The sequence below is a fragment of the Nicotiana tomentosiformis genome, chromosome 5 (genome assembly GCF_000390325.3).
Source record: "Nicotiana tomentosiformis chromosome 5, ASM39032v3, whole genome shotgun sequence".
Lineage (NCBI taxonomy): Eukaryota > Viridiplantae > Streptophyta > Magnoliopsida > Solanales > Solanaceae > Nicotiana > Nicotiana tomentosiformis.
In genome coordinates this window covers 99,350,243-99,368,000 of record NC_090816.1, presented here as the reverse complement: position 1 = coordinate 99,368,000, position 17,758 = coordinate 99,350,243, and the positions used below count along the sequence as shown (strand labels likewise).

At 31.6% G+C, this 17,758-nt stretch overlaps 1 long non-coding RNA gene across 1 annotated transcript; it reads right to left on the bottom strand.

Annotated features, from left to right (window-relative positions):
• Positions 1–13,322: 13,322 nt before the first annotated feature.
• LOC138891818 (uncharacterized) lies at positions 13,323–14,602 on the bottom strand. The gene is made up of 2 exons (XR_011408149.1): positions 14,449–14,602; positions 13,323–14,242 (listed from the first exon to the last, which is right to left on the bottom strand). It is a non-coding gene; the product is annotated as an uncharacterized lncRNA (long non-coding RNA).
• Between the last annotated feature and the right edge of the window lie 3,156 nt (positions 14,603–17,758).

Genomic DNA, 17,758 nt, shown 5'->3' with positions numbered 1-17,758 from the left:
AATAGTATTTTAAAATGACTCGGATGGGGCATACAAACAAAATAAGAATTTTCTAGCATAGATTATTTTAGTATAGAATAATTATGAATGACTCGGATGGGGCATACAGACAAAATAAGAATTTTCTAGCATAGATTATTTTAGTATAGAATAATTATGAATGTACTGTGACAGAAAAGGAAAAACTGAGTAGTATAGGATAATCATTTTAAACTAATGTGGAATTAATTTTTTTGTATCGAAACTCATTTGGATTATGGATCAAATCACATTAAAGGATAAATGGATCCAAAATGGGTATAACCCATATTAGCTTATGTGGCATTTATTTTTAAATTTTTATCATAAAATTTAATGTCGTGTCATATTTATAGTAGGGGTTTGAGACAAAATGACTTTTAAGTGACAATGATAAAGTTTAGTTACTTTTAAGTGATAAAAAATAATTATATGACTTTAGTGAAATTGAAAGATAGTTCAATAACCATCAGTGAAATTAACACTGCAATGTGCTCATTAGAATAAGATAATTACTGAATGGACATGAATTATGTGATTTTTCTACATGGTGATTTTTTTGGTAAACAAAAGGTATTCTCAAGAGCTTCTGATACTATCACTATGTATACCTAATAAATGAATTTCACATATTATGCGCAATTGAAACATCTTAAGTAGTGTGTTTGGTAGGCTGAAAAAAATATTATTCACATTAAAGATGGATAATAATATTAGCAAACGAATTACTCCGTAGTAAATCTTAAGAAATTACTAAAGTTTTACCAAACTGTCTCTGCCCTCTGGTCCATTTTATCTACTGTTTAGGTTTTTAAGACATCCAATTACGAAAAACATTAGCAAATATCATTAGTCATAAAGGCTATCTCATTTAATTATCATTATCTTTTCCTTAAATAAGTATTAATATGACCTCTTTTCAAATTTAAATTGTCAAAGACCTTCAAGTCTTAATTATTGTTCAAATAACTTTATTGTTTAATTAATGTTAATATGAAATTTGGGTTAGTGAGAAGGTGAAGGGAAAGTTGATATTGCAGCCCCAAAGTTTTACTTATTACACATTGATCCAACTTATATAAATTTATTATTACCATTATTGAAATTAAAAAAAATAGAAAACTCATTCCCGCGTTTCTCCATCTCCATTTTGTTCCAATTCCGTCGCGAAAATCCTCCATTGAAGCTCGCATTTTCTTCCATTCCTAGCATAGAGGTCATATGGACATGCTCCCTTCTTTCCCCTTCATCTCAAAACCACATTCATCAAATTTGTCGATTTGGAGAGGAAGCTCGAAATTTTCGATTTGTCGATCTGGAGATGGAACTGGTGGTACATTGGATTGGACATTACGTTTAAGCGATAAAATATACTATATGTTCGTCTGGTAAGTGTTTACATCTCATCTTCTTAGTCATTGTGCATTTGGGTTTCTGCAGATTTTCTGCTCTGCAATTTGCTTAGTCACTCGATCACTAGTGCATAATAGACCATAGTTATATAGACCATTGATTCTCAATAGACTGATGAGAGACTATATATTAGCATGTGGTCTTTATTCCGGTGATTGGGTTGAGGAGCCAACTAGTTGGACTTTAGATTGTGATACAAAGGCGACAATACCTATTCGTATATGTACCAATGGTACATACTCCTATAATGATTTTGTTGATGTCGTAATTAAACGTGGCAAACTAACATGTTCGTCGAGGCACCTGAATATTACTTACATGCTTAGATCTGCCGACGAGGGATAAGATTCCTCCTTCCTTCATTATGAATGATAATGATTTGCGTTTGTACCTTCTTGATGTTCCTTTTGAAATATCTCATCAAGGTTCAAATGCCGCAGTTGCACCACCACCATCACCTCCACAACCACCATTTTTTTAAGTCGATGAGATAATGGTTAAGAATGACTTTAGTGGATATAGTCATGGGTTGAATAATTTCGGTGAGAACAAAATAAACTCGTATGGTCCTAAAAATACAGACGGAGATGAAGAGCTCCCTGATACTGCGTGCTGGAGTATGCTCCTTCACATTACAGTCACCCTAATGGTAAGGTTTTTATATATGAAAATGGTTCAAGGACAAGAAAGAGCTAATGACACAATTGCAACTGACGTCTGTGAAGATTTCTTTTACGTTTGATTCGAAAAAGTGCAGCAGAAAATTAATTTATGTGGAATGCAAAGACTTGAGTTGCCAGTGGAAGTTACTAGCTGTGAAGTATAATAGTTTTGATAGGTTTTATATTACCGAGTATCATAGCTATGTTAGGGATATATTATATATGCCATAAATTCAATTTCATATTTGATGATTTGAACATATTTTTGTGAATGTTATTTGATATAAAAATATATGGCATTTGATATTCGTTTATCATATTTATTATTAATTGCTTGATTAATTTAATAAGGTCCTTGATTAAATTTTGAGACTTGTCATCATGATGGAGATCATGATAATGAGAGTAAAGTCTCTTACAATTTAATCTAAATTTTGTTCTTGATCGTAGGATTATTAATTTGGACGTTAGTAATCCGGTTAGATCAATATTTATGTGATCGTCTTTATGAGATAAAGATTAGTTGATCTCATTAACTAAATAACATAAATAGATGATGCATATATAGATATAATCATTGAACCGATTCATTGGATAATTCTTAATGGTTAGGATTATCATAAACTGTCAATAGGATATTCTTTTGAAGAATGTGATGTAAGAGTTTCCTTTGACCTGATATCATCATAGTAATTGACAAGTAATTTATTGTGCTTTGATACTATACATCTATGGCCCTAGGGCGATAGCTGAAATAATATTGGGTACGATTAAATACTTGTAGAATTAGTGATTGATCAAGATGGAATCTGTCAACTCTTGGTAATGAGTTTAAGCTCCATATTGTCATAAATTATAACCGACCAAATTAAGACCTTGGCCAGGGCGATTGAATGAAAGAAGAAAAGAGTTTCTTAGGTCATTCAATGGTCGATTATTTTTTACATGAACACATAGTCAACCGCCTATTAGGATTTGAAAGTTGAACCATATCCTAGGGTGACCCAGAGCTATAAGGACAGAAGGAATTAATACATTATTCTTCTACAGGTTCTTGAGAGTAAATTGTATACTTCATGTTATCCGGTCGTTAAGGGGTATTGCTAGACGCCACCCTTGATTAGTATATTGATGTGATCAATTTACTACCGGTTTAGTATTGAACCTATGGGGTCGCATACTAACGAGTGTTCTGATCTTTGCTAAAGAATTAATTACTTTATTATTCGATAATTAAATTAAAGAATTTAATTAGTCAAATAAATTTAGTGATTAGTCCAAATAAAATATTATTATATTCTTTGCTAGCACAGAAGATATAATTAATATTGTGGATAAGTTGAAGTTTTCTATTTTAAATAAGAAAATTAAATTACATCACTTGGTTGATATATATATATATATATTTTAAATAAGAAAATTAAAATTACATCTCTTGGTTGATATATATGCACTTGGTAATTATAATTAATATTTATAGAATTCAATTTAGAATTGAATTCCATAAATGAGTTACATTTTTTTATTTTAAAAGTATGACTAAGTTGTAGAATTCAATTTAGAATTGAATTCCATAAATGAGTTACATGTTTTTATTTTAAAACGTTGACTAATTTGTAGAATTCAATTTAGAATTGAATTCCAAAATTTGAGTTACATGTTTTTATTTTAAAATATTGACTAAGTTATAGAATTCAATTTAGAATTGAATTCAATAAATGAGTTACATGTTTTTATTTTAAAATATTGACTAAGTTATAGAATTCAATTTAGAATTGAATTCCATAATTAGTTACATATTTTTTAAATATTTACCATAAAGCATGTGATTTGTATTTTTCAATAAAAATTATGTGTATATATATGTGTGAGTCCTAATTAAGAATTATGGTGATATAGTTCTTATACATATTGTAAAATCCAAGAGAGTTATTCTTGAGAAGAAAATTGCTTTGAGAAAGTAATAGTGCAATACAAAGCCAAGATAGAAAATACTAGTACAAGAAAATTATTTCTTGTTCTTCTACCTTTGAGTTGAGATTTTTGAGAAAAAGTTCAACACAATATTTTCATTCAATTTGTTCGCGGGATTTTATTGATCAAAGAGTTGATAGCAAGGATCAGTCTCGGTGTGGATACGCATACAGTTTTCGCACTATCGAAGAAATTTAAAACGAGACTCCCTTCACCAGGTACGTCTTAGATCCGATCTTTGACATATAAATAAATATTTAAACACGAAAAGTTCTGCCTAGGATTGTTATTGTCTTCCGCTGCGTGTTATGAATACCTCTATGCAATCTTACAGTGGTATCAAAGCCATGGTTTCTCGTGTCTAAAATTTATTTATGAAATATTTTAAGATTTTATTTGAAAAGTTCAAACCATTATCCTTGTGTCTTGTGCAATAGTCAAATTGTTTGAATGTATATGAAATTGATATTATTTTATTGTGAATAAAATATGTATTTATAAAAGTTAAACGATTGACATTGTTCGTAACTTGAATTTGAAATTTCGTACAAGATACGACGGTAATCTATAATAGGTTATTAGATTATACAATTATTTTAATTGTTATTAGTTTATGAGATATAAATTAATAATAATGTTCTAGCATGAATTATTTTATGTGATATATAAGATAAACATGTTAGAAGTATGTTGAATTTCATTTTATGTCATGTGCTTGTTCGTTATATGATTTTGAATTATTATTACATGTGATGTAAATTAATTTAGGACTAAGCATGTAGACAACTTACTAAATTCACATGCTATAAAAGATTTGATCTTTATGTTATTAAAAATTATTTTAGTAACAATTCCCTCTTACTAAAATTTGAGTTCTTAAATAATAAAATATAAGATATTTAATTGTAAAGCTATCCATCAAAATAAATAATTTTATTTATTTCTTGTTTATAAGGAGCGGCCTGACAACCAGGAGACTTATAGTTCGAGAATATGTTAAAATTATTTATTGCATTAGATATATAGATTGGAAGAATTATTTAATTTTACACTAGACGCCTGGACTACCCGAGGGAGTATAAAATTTAATAAGTTCTTTTCTTCCATGACGGTTGAACTCAACTATGCCAATAGGATCGACCTGACTACCAGGGGACTATTTGACATAGAGCTATTTAAGTATATTATATGGGGATACAATTGGTAAAAGTATCTACCTTTAAAATATATGTGAGAAACGACTTGACTTCCAAGGGGCTCATACATATTGTTAAAGGATTCCTTTACTCCACTAAAAGAAATAGAGATTTCTTAAACTATATTGAGGGTAAATAGTTTAAAATAATTAGTGGAAATATCATTTAGATAAAAGTTCATGTCTTTATGATATATATGTAAATATGTTCTTATATTATTGCCTTTTGTTTTTCCATATTTTAGATTTCTCAATATGTCTGTTATATCACTACGTGAAATACTTGAGACCAACAAGTTGGTAGGACCAAACTTTGATGATTGATATAGAAATTTGAGAATTGTTCTCATGCATGAAAAGCTCATTGATGTGATTGATAATCCTGCAAAGATAATCCCACCAGAGAATGATGTCCAAGGCACCAAGATTTATCAGAAACACTTGGAAAAATGCCTTGCTATTAAACGCATCATTCTCGCTTTTATGAGTTCTGAACTCCAGAGGAAACATCAGAATATGGATTCAACTGCAATCATTGAATATGTTAAGAAGATGGTTGATACACAGTTGGACATTGAAAACTCTCTAGTTTGACCCCTTGTCAATCATTTGATTGTTCTTACCGAAGAATATGAGAAGTTGGGGTACAATCTTGGAAAAGAGATTTCTGAAGATTTGATCTTGCAGTCAGTATATGATTCCAGATGTTTTCATTATAAGAAGAAAGGGCATTAGAAGAGAAGCTGCAAGGAGTATCTTGCAACTCTAAAGGACAAGAAACAAGGTGAGACATTAACGTTAATGAAAAATATTTTCAAGGTTTCTTTAGCTACTACTAATTCTTCACTGTGGGTATTAGATACTGGCAGTGGTTATAACATTTACAATATGTTGCAAGGGTTCAAGATAAGTAGGAGACTAAAGAAAGGAGAAGTTAATCTACAAGTTGAAAATGGTGCAAAAGTTGCAGCCATAGCTGTAGGATCAATTTCTTTAATAATGCCTTCGGGCAACGTTATTATGTTAGATGATTGTTATTATGTTCCTAAATTTTTTTCGAACATAATTTCAGCTTCTATGTTGGACAAGCGTGGGTTTCGCATTAACATAGGCAATGGTATTTTCTCTATTTATTATGGTGATAATTTATATGTGAATGTCTATCTCCAACATGATGTTTATGTCTTACCTAATGTGAATGCTAATTCGATTATGCATGTTTCAAGTCTTAAGAGGAAAAGAGATGATCAAGTAAATCATACATACCTTTGGCATTGTAGACTTAGTCATATTGGAGAGAAAAGAATTAACAAGTTGTAAAAGGAAGGGTACCTTAACAAGTATGATTTTGAATCATATCCAACTTGTGAATCTTGTCTCAAAGGAAAAATGATCAAATCTCCATTTATTGGAAGTGGAGAAAGAGCTACTGAATTATTGGGACTAATTCATACAGATGTTTGTGGGCCCATGAAAATTCAAGCTAGAGGTGGATATTCTTACTTCATCACTTTCACTGATGATATGTCAAGATATGGATTTGTGTATCTTATGAAACACAAATCTGAATCTTTTGAAATGTTCAAAAGGTTTCGTAGTGAAGTTGAGAAACAGACTAGTAAAAGTATTAAAGTACTAAGGTCTGATAGAGGTGGAGAATATCTTAGTAAAAATTTTACTAGGTATCTCAAAGAGAATGGGATTCTCTCACAGTGGACATCTCCAGGAACACCACAACACAATGGTGTGTCTGAAAGGAGAAATCGAATCTTATTAGATATGGTGAGATCTATGATGGGGTTCACTGATCTTCCAATAAATTTATGGGGATATGCTTTGGAAGCAGCAACATACTTACTTAATAAAGTTCTACTAAGTCAGTCTCTACAACACCATATGAGATATGGAAAGGATGTAAGCCTAATCTTAAGCATATTAAAGTTTAGGGTTGTCCAGCTTATGTTAAGAGATTTCAATCTGATAAACTTAATTCAAGATCTGATAAGTGTAAGTTCATTGGGTATCCCAAAGAAACAATGAGATATTATTTTTATCACCCTTCTGACTATAAAGTGTTTGTGTCTAGAGGAGCAACCTTTTTGGAAAGGAAATTTCTTTTGGAAGGAAATTATAGTGGAGAAATAGAACTTGATGAAGTCCAAGAAACTAATGAATCAACAAAAAATTAAGATCATGAGACACAAGTTGAAGAACCTTTATTGGATGTTTTGAAGTTGACAAGGAAGTTGCCATCTTCAACAGTTGAAGTTCAAGAACTAAATGTAGTTCAAGAGCAGGTTAATGAACCAGTTCCAAACCAAATTGAACAACAACCAAATCCAGCACAAGGTGAACAAGTTGTACAAGCACCTCTTAGAAGATCTACACGAGAACGTCATGTACCAACTAGATTAAATCTAATGGTACAGGATGATGTATCAAATGAGGTTGATCAAAATGATGATGACCCTAAGACCTATGAAGAGGCTATACAAAGTTTTGATTATGAGAAATGGCAAAAGGCCATAGAATCCGAAATGGAATCCATGAAGGAAAATAAAGTATGGACTTTAGTTGAACCTTCAAAGGATATAAAACATATAGGTTGTAAATGGGTTTTTAAGAAAAACATTGGAGAAGACGGAAAGGTGGAGACCTAAAAACCCGTCTTGTTGCCAAGGGATATCGTCAGAAAGAAGGAGTCGACTATGACGAGACTTTCTCTCCCGTGGCAATGCTCAAATCAATTCGGATTTTGCTTGCTATAGCAGCCTACTATGATTATGAAATATGGAAAATGGATGTGAAAACAGCTTTCCTTAATGGTGAGCTAGAAGAGGATGTGTACATGATACAACCTGAAGGTTTCACATCTCCATCTGATCATAATAAAATTTGCAAGCTACAAAGATCCATTTATGTACTAAAGCAAGCTTCTCGAAGTTGGAATATTCGCTTTAACAAGACAATTGAAAAGTTAAATTTTGTTAAATGCGAAGAAGAACCTTGTGTGTACAAAAAGGTTAGTAGGAGCACAATTATATTCTTAATACTTTATGTTGATGATATATTGCTCATAGGAAATGATATACCGGCATTGCAAAGTACCAAGATTTGGCTATCTGAACAGTTCTCCATGAAAAACTTGGGAGAAGCAACTTATATATTGGGAATAAAGTTCTATAGAGATAGATCTAGGAAGTTGCTTGGGCTTTCCCAGTTCTTGTACATTGATAGCATATTAAAGAGGTATAACATGGATAATTCCAAAAGAGGCTATCTACCGATAGGCACTGGAATTACTCTCAGCATGGAGGATTGTCCTAAAACACCTGAAGAGAGAGAACGCATGAGTAGGATCCCATACACTAGTGCAGTGGGAGCTATCATGTATACCATGATATGTACATGTCCTGATGTGGCTTATGCACTAGGAGTGACTAGCCGATATCAGGCAAATCCTGGTGAGGAACATTGGAAGGTGGTAAAGACCATTCTTAAGTACTTAAGAAGGACTAAAGACCAATTCCTCATTTATGGAAATTCTGAGTTGAAACTTGAAGGTTATACTGATGCAAGTTTCTCTTCAAATAGAGATGATATCAAATCTATTTCTGGTTATGTATTCACCTTAAATGGCGGGGCAATGAATTGGAAAAGTGCCAAATAAGCTACAGTAGCTGATTCGGTGACTGAAGCAGATTATATAGCAACTAGTGAAGCCGCTAAGGAAGCTGTATAGATGAAAAAGTTATTAAATGAATTTGGTGTGGTTCCTTCAATAGAAGGTGCAGTTCCATTATTGTGTGACAATACTGGAGCCATTGCTCAAGCAAAAGAACCAAGATCACACCAAAAATCCAAACACGTCCTGCGAAGGTATCACTTGATAAGAGAGATCATTGAACGTGGAGACATTGAAATTCAAAAGGTTGATGAAAAGAAAAATGTTGCAGACCCATTCACTAAAGCACTTAGAGCAAAGGAGTATAACAAGCACAAGTGAAAATTGAAAATGAAGTACAAGAGCAATTGGCTCTAATGCAAGTGGGAGATTATTAGAGATATATTATATATGTCCTAGATTCAATCTCATATTTGATGATTTGAACATATTTTTGTGAATGTTATTTGATATAAAAATATATGGCATTTGATATTCGTTTATCATATTTATTATTAATTTCTTGATTAATTTAATAATGTCCTTGATTAAATTTTGAGACTTGTCATCATGATGGAGATCATGATAATGAGAGTAAAGTCTCTTACAATTTAATCTAAATTTTGTTCTTGATCGTAGGATTATTAATTTGGACATTAGTAATCCGGTTAGATCAATATTTATGTTATCGTCTTTATGGGATAAAGATTAGTTGATCTCATTAACTAAATAACATAAATAGATGATGCATATAGAGATATGATTATTGAACCGATTCATTGGATAATTCCTAATGGTTAGAATTACCATAAACTGTCAATAGGATATTTTTTTGAAGAATGTGATGTAAGAGTTTTCTTTGACCTGATATCATCATAGTAATTGACAAGTAATTTATTGTGCTTTGATACTAGACACCTATGGCCCTAGGGTGATAGCTGAAAGGATATTGGGTACGATTAAATACTTGTAAAATTAGTGACTGATCAAGATGGAATCTGTCAACTCTTAGTAATTAGTTTAAGCTCCATGTTGTCATAAATTATAACCGACCAAATTAAGACCTTGGCCAGGGCGATTGAATGAAAGAAGAAAAGAGTTTCTTAGATCATTCAATGGTCGATTATTTTTTACATGAACACATAGTCGACCGCCTATTAGGATTTGACAGTAGAACCATATCCTAGGGTGACCCAGAGCTATAAGGACAGAAGGAATTAATACATTATTCTTCTACAGGTTCTTGAGAGTAAATTGTATACTTCATGCTATCCGGTCGTTAAGGAGTGTTGCTAGACGCCACCCTTGATTAGTATATTGATGTGATTAATTTACTACCGGTTTAGTATTGAACCTATGGGGTCGCACACTAACGAGTGTTCTGATCTTTGCTAAAGGATTAATTACTTTATTATATTGATAATTAAATTAAAGAATTTAATTAGTCAAATAAATTTAATGATTAGTCCAAATAAAATATTATTATATTCTTTGCTAGCACAGAGGATATAATTAATATTGTGGACAAGTTGAAGTTTTCTATTTTAAATAAGAAAATTAAATTACAACTCTTGGTTGATATATATATATATACACTTGGTAATTATAATTAATATTTATAGAATTCAATTTAGAATTGAATTTCATAAATGAGTTACTTGTTTTTATTTTAAAAGTATGACTAAGTTGTAGAATTTAATTTAGAATTGAATTCCATAAATGAGTTGCATGTTTTTATTTTAAAACGTTGACTAACTTGTAGAATTCAATTTAGAATTGAATTCCATAAATGAGTTACATATTTTTATTTTAAAATGTTGACTAAGTTATAGAATTCAACTTAGAATTGAATTCCATAAATGAGTTACATATTTTTATTTTAAAATATTAACTAAGTTATAGTAAAATGTTTACCATAAAGCATGTAACTCATAAATGAATTCCATAATTAGTTACATATTTTTTTAAATATTTACCATAAAGCATGTGATTTGTATTTTCCAATAAAAATTATGTGTATATATATGTGTGAGTCCTAATTAAGAATTATGGTGATATAGATCTTATACATATTGTAAAAACCAAGAGAGTTATTCTTGAGAAGAAAATTGCTTTGAGAAAGTAATAGTGCAATACAAAACCAAGATAGAAAATACTAGTACAAGAAAATTATTTCTTGTTCTTCTACCTTTGAGTTGAGATTTTTGAGAAAAATTTTAACACAATATTTTCATTTAATTTGTTCGCTGGATTTCATTGATCAAAGAGTTGATAACAAGGATTAGTCTCGGTGTGGATACGCATAGAGTTTTCGCACTATCGAAAAAATTTAAAACGAGACTCTCTTCACTAGGTACGTCTTAGATCCGATCTTTGACATATAAATAAATTTTTAAACACGAAAAGTTCTGCCTAGGATTATTATTGTCTTCCGCTGCGTGTTGTGAATATCTCTATGCAATCCTATAAGCTATTACACATGCGGGCTACAACATATTTCAAGCCGTCATCCTAACGCATCGTTGAATGCATTTGGTGCATATTTTCAAAATAAGTACATTAATGGTAAATGCCCATCTCCATTAGATTTGAAGGATGCAATTTTCTTAAATTTTCACTGTGAGGTTAGTTATTGGAAGAGTTGGAAGGCAGGTGAAGTAGCCAAGGCTATAATCAGGGATACTCCGAAGGAGGGGTATGCTCTTTTGGAAATGTATCGCCATGTTCTTCTGGATAAGAATGAAGGAAGTAAGGCTGATTTGAAAGGAAGGTTCAAATATCTTTTTCGTAGCAGTCAGAGCTTTCATTAAGGGATTTTCTCATATGAGAAATGTTATTGTTGTTGACGGGATATTCCTAACTGCACGTATGGAGGTTGTGTGTTGTTTTAGTGGCACAAGATACAGAGAATCACATTTTTCCATTAGCATTTTATGCAGTTGACAATGAGTGCGATGATTCTTAGACCTACTTCTTTGAACAGTTGCAACACATAGTTCCTGATAATGATGAGGTGTGCATTATTTCTGATCAACATCTGTCTATCAAGAATCGCTTTAAAAAGTTTATATTGCAGCTCATAATGGTTTTTGCATACGTCATGTTGCGAAAAATCTGCGAAAAGGTTTCATTGTGGACAATTTGTCAAGCAGTATTATTCTGTTGCGCAAGCGTACACTACTGCAAAGTTCTTTGATCATTTTTAGTAAGTGCGTGATAAAAATTGGGAAGTAGTTAATCGTATCTTGCGTGAAATTCAATTCCAAAAGTGGAGTAGGACCTACTTCTTAGGGAACTGATACGGTGTATTAACAACAAATACAGCATAATCGCTTAACTTAATGCTTAAGGACCAAATAGACTTCCCAATCATTGGCATTTTTAATGTTATTATCCGAAAATTCGCTGATAAGTTCGATGAAAGGCGTACGAAAAATGAAGAAGGTTATTACCCTCTTTGTCCCCTATGCTGAAAAAATGATTAGGAAACATATGGTTCTTGGCGACATACTATAGGTGTATCATTTAGAGACTAGCCAGTTTAATGTTTTTGGACATGGCTCGGATGCAGTAGTTGATCTGGAGTTGAAAACATGTTCTTATTGCCAATTTTAGAAAAGATATCATGCCCACATATAATGGCAACATTAAGGTTGAGCTTTTGGACTGAATATGGTTCGTCTATTTATGAGCACTCATCTCCTTTCTATAAGGTTAACACATACTTGAATGCATATAAAGGAACCATTTACTCAATCCCTATGGATGACAAATAGGTGGTGCCTCAAGAGCATTAGTCGATAAAACTACTTCACCCAATGTCGTGCCCGATAAGGGGATAAGGAAGAATAAGCGCTGGCTAGGCATTTTAGAAGAACTTCGTTCTACAAGAACTCGAAAAAAATGAAAAAATAAATGTTCCATCTGCAAGGAAGCTGGCCACAAGAAAACAACTTGTAAAGAGTTGTTACAATATTTATGATGACGTTGGTATTAGTGATGTAATAAACTACTTAAGTTTTTTTCCTAGACACACAGTTTGTAATCAACTCATTTCTATGTCAATTTCAATACGTGGTGTTTTCCAATTATCCACTGTATTGTATATTACAAACCTTTGCTTTATAATTATCATCCTACATATGCAAAATTAAAACAACTCTATGTTATGCTACCACATACAAGTCTAATAATAATTGCATAATTTTGGAAATGGAGGGAGGGATGGGTAACAACTAATGCTTTCAGTTATACTATAGAACTTTGATTTATAATCTTCCTATGACAGAAGGCTTAGTCATCTTCTAACACTATTTTCATTTCTTCTTGAGTGGACATGGTCTCACAGTGCAGGCCAGTCATTAAAGCAAGCTCCTTCAAGCCAAAACAAACAGGATTGTCTCCAACTAAACATCATATCTCGTGCTTCTTCGCACAATTAATTCGGCATATAAGCAAGAAATGGACAAGTTATCCATTAAATTGAGTCTAGTACTCTAAAAGTTTAGAAAACCTTCCAAAATAACTACTCTCAAATTTGTCCCGAATTTTGATACTTCTTAACGTTTCTTTAAACTCATAAAATTGGTTTACCTTGGACCTCACACTAATCTTGGTGAGAAAACTTCTATACTTGCCCAAAGTTATCTAGAAATTATATTTGGATGCATCGATCACCCTTACAAATCTCTGAATTGATGGATGATCCTGATCGTCTTCCAACTCCTATTCACCATCTTCATTGTGTTCATCATATTTATCATCTTCATCTTCTTCAACATCTCCATCATCTTCACCAGCTTCTCCATTTTCGTCATCCTCTTTTCCATCTTCACCATTTTCATAATCCTCTTCATCAGAACTTTCGTTTACACCATCACTTTTTTTCTTCATCAACTGGTTTTTTGGCAACAAGTTTCCTTTGAGTTTGTGTTGTATTCATGTCCACATCCTCTTCCTCATGCGAATCATCACCCTTTAACTGCAGCACCTTGCTACCGATTTTTACTGTAGGGGCGGTCTCGTCAACTATCTTGAACTTGATCTTGCTCTTTTCCTGTTGACAGGCTTTGATATCTCTTTTTTTTCCTTTCTTCTTGTGCTCATCATTTACGTTACTGGCGGAAGCTTCATAACTATTTATATTTCGTTGCATACTAATAATATTTGGAGCATTTTTTTGTTTCCTTGTGGCAGGCGTTGAAGGCGATGTAACTGATGCTTTCCTAGTAGCAGGCTTTGAAGGTTCTGCATTTGCTTTCTTTAATTTTTTGCGATCTTTTCTGGATCATAAGGCTGCTTAACAAGCATATGTTTCTTCCTCATATTTATTCCATGCAAATAAGTGATATCACAGTTAATAACTTGATCCAAATTTAAAAAATTAATTAATTTCGGCGAATAACTGAAAACAGATAATAATCGACTATAAGTTTATTAGTATACATTAGGTTGCAATACCGGCGACAACCGAGAAAACAATTCCCAATTTATGAAAGAAAAACTGAAAATTTAGGGCTTACCCAAAATTGACAATCTCTGAAGAAATACACAGCGATGAGGGAGGTTTATATAGACGAGAGAAAGTTTATCGTCGCCTGTTTTGGGTCTGTCACCCCAAAACCGACCTGGTGGAGTGATTTTATGGCACTAGAGGAGGGGGGGGGGAGGTAGAGAGAGAGGGAGAGATGAAGCAGGAGAAATAAAAAAAATTATACTTTAATAGCTAACCCCCAAGTTTAAAAAATGTTAAATTGGTCCCTGACTACCCTTAAGCCATTAAACCATGTGTTAACAATTATTGGGCCCAAAAATAAGTGAGAAAGAAAAATGGAGGTTGTTTATTTCAATCAAGTTTTCAAGAGGTCCTTCCAACAATTCTTCTCTAATAACGGTTGGAGTTGGAAAAAAGTTAATGCATGATTTTAAAAGAAACTAAGGGAGTAATATTTTTTTCTTTTTTCATCGAAGGGAGTAATATTTAAGTGTTGGTTGGAGTGGTAACATGATATTAATATATAAATAGTTATGAAGGAGAATAACTTCGGAAAAAAGTCATTCTCTCCTTTTAAGTGTAAAGTGTTTTGACAACCAAACACAAAAAATAACTTAAAACTTTTAAGACTAGCCAAGTTTATAACTTCTTCGTGTAAATTAGACTAGCTACGATTAGCCCGGGCAACAACCATAGTCAAAAGTGTAAATTTCCTTTTTCTCCTCTATGTTTATATGAATTTTATATCTATTAACTAAATATATAATTGGGTGGGTGGCTATATAATTAATTCTTTTGAATGGCTTAAATGTTCATTACATCCGAGCAAAGCTTAAAAGAATTTGCTTCTTTCTTTTTCTAGACAAAAGCTAAATTTTCTTAAAATTTTAGTTGACTCAAACTTCAGATAATATTTATTCGTATTCTCAAATATCCCTATATGAATTTTTCGTTAATTTATCATTCTCTATACACAACTTTACGAATGAAAGCTCGCAATAATATAATCAAACCTTATCATAAACTCATGAGTATTGCTAATATTTAGTTTTCTTTTTTTCTTTTCTTATTTAAGTACTTTTGACTTAAATATAGATTAGAGGGTAAAGTAATTTTGGCCTAATACATACTTTGCCCCTTCAACTTGCATCGCAATTTTACGTGTAATATTCTCACCAAACCCTTTTGAGTATGTTTTTTCCTTCAATTTTATCGTGGCTATTAGATTTAATAGCTTCTACCAACTTTTTGACTTTGGAAGCAACGACTGTTGCAAATTTGTTAGTATTAATTATTATTTTTTACTTGATTGATTATTTATTATTATCCACGAATAACAAATTCATGAGATCCCATTTTTAATACGCGTCAATAACAAATTTAAGAGACCACAATAATCCGACTATGTCAAAACACAATAGCATTGTCTTCTTCGAAATAATTCTCTTCTAATACATGAACTGAAATTGGTTGCTATCTATACGTATTTTAATTTTCACAAAGAAAACAATAGAAAATTTTAGTTCTTATAGCAAACTTTTACACCTTATTTATTATAAATAAATACCTTTTTAAAAAATTATTTTCTATAGCTACCTTTTAGGTTTTATAGCAAATTATTTACTTATGAACTGAAATTGGTTGTTATCTATATGTATTTTAATTTTCACAAAGAAAACAATAGGAAATTTTAGTTCTTATAATAAACTTTTACACCTTATTTATTATAAATAAATACCTTTTTAAAAAATTATTTTCTATAGCTACCTTTTAGGTTTTATAGCAAATTATTTACTTATGGTCACTTCCTACCGTTAAGCCTTTAAATACGATGTAAAATATTTTTCTCTCTCCTACTTTCTATTCTTTCTCTCACAATAACAGCGTATAGTATACACATTTGCTAAACCCACCATATCTCTCCACTATCTCTCTCTCAACCCAGTATCTTCCCCACGAATACAGCCACCATTATCAACTGATTCATCTCCATTTTGTCTCTCAAATTTCAAAATTGATTGCTCTAAAAAATTGTGGTAAGTGTTAAACTTGTTAGATTTTCGCTAGCACCTGTATTCTTTTGTATCCATTTACTGTTTTTTTAGAAATAATCACCATTGTTATGCTTTTACAGAAAACTCAAAATTTCTTCTCCAATGGCTGATTCAACTCCTTACAAGAGGGTTACCAGAGGTATACCGACCAAAGCACTCAATTTCGAAGGGCCATCTTTCGATTTGCAAATCACTCAAGCGGAACATGTATTTGCAGGTTCAACAACAAATACAATTGCGGAAAAGAGAACAAAAATACGCAATGACACATCAAAACAAGCCTAATATGAGAAATCTCTAAAAGAATCAACATGTATTTGAAACTAGAACAATATACAAAAATACACAATGACACATGTATTTGCATGTATTCAAAGTGTTTATTCAGCGGTTTATAATTTCAAAGCTTCACTTTGTTTCAATGTTTTGTGCAGCAGTATAATTTTATTAGTTTGTATTCATATGTATTCAGCAGATGTATATATGTATTCATATTATTCAAAATATACATACAGTATGTATTCAACAGTTTACTAAAAATAATCCTTTAGTAAACTATGGAATGTATTCATCAGATGTATATATGTATTCAAATATATTAAGCATTATGTATTCATATATGTATTCAGCAGATTATAGTGTATATATACTAAAGTTTGTATTCATATGTATTCAAATATATCTACAGTATGTATTCATACGTATTCCACTATATATTAAGCATTATGTATTCATATATATTCAACATATTGTAGTGTATATATACTGCAGTTTGTATTCATATGTATTCAAATATATCTACAGTATGTATTCGTATGTAGTCCACTATATATTAAGCATTATGTATTCATATGTATTCAGCAGATTGTAGTGTATATATACTGCAGTTTGTATTCATATGTTTATTTAGTAAACAGAACTTCCACGAGTGATATCAACAAAGAAAGGCAGGATTGAATCTCTAGAGATTGCTCTGTTTTGGGATAATTTTTGGCTGAGAATATTCTATAACTGGAAATACAAATTATGCGTGTTATAATTGAGTTAGTTGAGTTATATTAGGAGTCTATCGCGTTAATTGATTTACTTACTGTTTTTAAACAGCTGAAAGGACCCTTTTTCCGCAGATTTATGTTACTGTATTCACGAATACAACTCGCGAATACAGTCGAATACATTCTCTGCTTAGCTAGACTCCCCTGTTTTCCGATGAGTTTTGCTACTGTATTCATTAATACAGTAGCTAAAATACATCGAATACAGTTTATAACAACTGAAAACATA